The 3,845-nt window shown below is 42.2% G+C and overlaps 1 pseudogene; it reads right to left on the reverse strand.

Annotated features, from left to right (window-relative positions):
- Positions 1-777: 777 nt before the first annotated feature.
- Positions 778-3,375, reverse strand: LOC136508110 (uncharacterized; annotated as a pseudogene).
- Between the last annotated feature and the right edge of the window lie 470 nt (positions 3,376-3,845).

The raw sequence follows: 3,845 nt of genomic DNA on the forward strand, positions 1-3,845 counted from the left end.
GCTACTGTGCCCCCTCCTTGTCCATCGCCACCCCCATCCATCATACGACCAACTGTCCACGTCCGCCACCACCTCCGGCCACTGTGTCCCCCTACCCATCTGCCGCTACCCCCGGCCACTGCATCTCCTCAAGCCACCCTCCTTCCCATTCGCCAACCCTTCTCCTCCTCTTTGCAGTAGGCATCGCCTGCGACGATCGGGCTACAAGAGTGGGAGGAGACCCGAGAGAGAAGAGCACCTACGTCGTTGTCATTGTTGTTGTTGTTGTTGTTGTTGTTGAGGGGAGTCATGACCACTTCCCCCTTCTCCGGTACTAGATTTTCCACTGCCGCGTGGGGGCGACACGTAGCTCACCAGTCTACCGTGGTGTGAGGAGGCAGCCGAGTGCGGTGCATGGAGGTAGACGTCCGATGACCATTTGTGCGGAGAAGGTCTACCAGCCGAGGCCGATGTGCAAAGAACTCCCTGATCTAGATTTGACCGAGCTCCAATGGGGCAAGGCCAAGGTTTCCCTCCTCTTCACTTTGCTTTGCATTTGGTTCATTTGTTATGTTGCACTTGGTAATTTTGTTTTACCATTTTTTCACTTCATCTCTCATCAAAGAGATTTCAGCCAAGACAAGAGAGATGCTGATGTCAAGACAAGGCTGATACCAACGACGAGCATAAGGAATCATCTATGAGGAAAATTTTATGTTGCACTACTCTAACATAGTTACACCAAGCCGTATAATTCCCGTCAGCAAGCCTCAACAATGAGTCAACCCAAGAGATTACTCAAAAGTCCATTATTGACCAAGCTACCTTTACATGCATCGTAGTGACGCCAACAATTATATCTTCTTCTTCTCTACCGTTGATCTTGGGAGTAAATTCAATGGTATGTTTAGACTTAACATCAGTTGTTTGGACAACAATCCTTAGGATATCCTTCACATAGATGCATATGATGGACCGTATAAGCTTGATAACTCCAATAACATCACCAGTCAAGCCACCAACCACTTGACTATCATAAAAGCACAAGGCTATTTAGGATGCTGGTGGTCTGGGTAGTGATTTTTCCGTTAAAGTCTCCTTGTAGAACATCAATTGCAATAGTACACTCCACTGCATCTTCCACAACTCCATACAACACATCCACAGTACTAAGCCTGGTAGCAAGAGAGTCACTTTCAAGCACACATTGCTTCAACCGTCGACGCTCTATGCCATTGATAGATAACTTTCCTTTACTGAGTTCTTTGTCCTACCCTTGATGATCCTTAATCTTCAAATCAATCTCAACATAGTTTGGACCTATCAATGCGAGTCCTCGTTTTGGACCTGTCAAGATCAAAGATTCATCCTACGAAAAAGTTTACATTATATGTTAGTGTTATGTTATATTTTTCTGAATACAATGCCGTAATCAAAATAGAATGATTACAGTCAACCAGCATATGTAAACTACTACCATAGATGAAATAGTTAATGATCAGTTTACATGTGGTATCACGATGTTGTAGGTTCATATGGTTGTACCATTAAGCATGATGTCGATATAACAAAATGTGATAAATAATTTCCCTAATATAAGAAACAAATATTATGTCAAAGGGTTCAAATATAGTTTCATTAATATATTATACATACTTATGTTCACATAAATTGTTGTAAAAAATGTTTAACTTTAGGTTTATTATGTTCCATACAATATCCACACCACACCCTAGAAACAGCAATGTACTTCTATTGGACAACAATTGGATCAGTGTGTAACATTTAGCAGAATCCCATAAGACAAAGGATATTGCATCACCTAGTTCTCTGTACCAGTTGCTCATGGACCTTGGGATGCTAATTGTGACTACCAAAAAGACTTGAAAACTAACATATCACAAGTTTACCCTTCATACTGAACATTTGCAATTTTGTAACATTTGGAAACTATACAGATTGTCTAATATTCTAGGGATTATTGATCAGTAGCGTGTAAATTTCCAACTTTCAGCACCAAAAATAAATTCAGAACAAGAAACGAGGATGAATATCACATAGGTAATTGACCAACTAACCACTAGCGATTACTTTGTTGATCAATATAAGTCATTTGCAGGCCAGTGTAATTTTGCAATCCTTGTCTAACTCACACCTAATAAATACAAGCAGTTCTTCATTTAGAGGAACAGTGTTGCCAATCAGCCCAATGTACATACCTAAGAGTTGATGAGTTGGCATTGATCTCTCTCACGGCTGAAGAGATAAACACACCTCTTGTCCTCACTGTCTCTGGCAATGACAGTGCCGTACACATTGATGGGGAAGCCAACATCCGAAGTGGTTATTCTCACAGAGAAGAAGTTTATTCCCTCACATAGCTCATAGTCGTCCTTATTTTTATAGACAGCATCAGTAAATCTCATCGGACCAAGGGCCACTGTGGTGTGAAAAGTAAGATAAAAGAATCAAGATAGGCTCTATACAAATAAGACTCAAAAGCTAACAGGTCAAGATAGTATAAATGTTGAAGTACACATGCACTTGCCAATCCAAGACAAAAACTCGGACAGTGATGACCTCCGCTCGAATAGACCAACAAAACATATTTGAAAGCACAAATTAACATAGAATGGAGTATAATACTCTGATCATGTAAAATTTTGTAATTGTTCATGGACGGCAATGCCGTAGATATGACTAAAGGTCAGGGCAGGGTAGGGCAGAGCAGAGGAATTGATCTGATCAAAATTGAACACGGAGGAGAGTCTGTTACCAGAATCCTTTAGTCATATAAGATTCAAACTAATAGTTCAAGATAGTATAAACGGTGAAGCACAATTGCAATTTCGAATTCAAGAGACAGAAATTCGGACAGTGACGACGTCTACTCGAATAGACAAACAAAAAAATATTTGAAAGCACAAATTAACATAGAAATACTCTGATCGTGTAAGCAATACAGTAGATATGACTAAAGGTCAGGGCAGGGTAGGGCAGAGCATAGGAATTGATCTAATTAGAATTGAACCGACGGGGATGGACTTACACTCCTTGTTGAGATCGAATTTTGTGAGGTCGACGAAGGTAAATCTGGTGTAGTACTCGCCCCCTTGCTTGGGATCGAAGTCGAGGACGGTATCTTCCAGTATTCGCTGTCGATCATTTTGTTTCTTCTTCCGTGCCATCTGCCGTAGAAACTGCATCCGCTCCTCCTCCTGGGCCAATCGCTTTGCCTCGTTGACGTCGACGAAAGGTTCAGCCTGAGAGCTTCTTACCACAATCCTTCCCCATGGAGGAGACTCCGTCAGAATCTGATCCCACGGAGGCACGTAGGACGGGCCACGGGGTGAAGTCACCGCGCTTGCAAGGCATGGATACGCTATCATCCGCCATGAACACAACAAAGCCGCCACCGACCAAGGAAAGGGGAAAGAAGTGAAAGAACTAGGGTTTTGAGTTCCACTCACACGAGGATGACGAGGATGAGATCTTCGAGTGTCTTGTGCATCATTGGATCAGGGCCTTCACAATGGTTTGGGCCTATGCAGGTTGCACGTAGCTAAGGCACCCAATCTCATCTATGCTATTCAGGGCCTTTTTTGGTATATTGCATATTCTATAACTTATGTGACAAGATTCACTATATCTGTTTGGCATATTTGAGAGCATGAAATGTTGTTTGGAATGGCTAAAGTTGGTTCCTTAGCTTAGTCCCTACATGTTGAAGGCCCCCTATTTGTAGTGTTAAATGATCTCTATGACGTACCATGTGGCACATTACACATTCTTCTTGACTTCTCCTTAGCTTAGTCCCTACATGGTGAAGGGCACCCTTATTTGTAGTATTAAATGACTCTAGGATT

Source organism: Miscanthus floridulus, chromosome 15 (assembly GCF_019320115.1).
Source record: "Miscanthus floridulus cultivar M001 chromosome 15, ASM1932011v1, whole genome shotgun sequence".
Lineage (NCBI taxonomy): Eukaryota > Viridiplantae > Streptophyta > Magnoliopsida > Poales > Poaceae > Miscanthus > Miscanthus floridulus.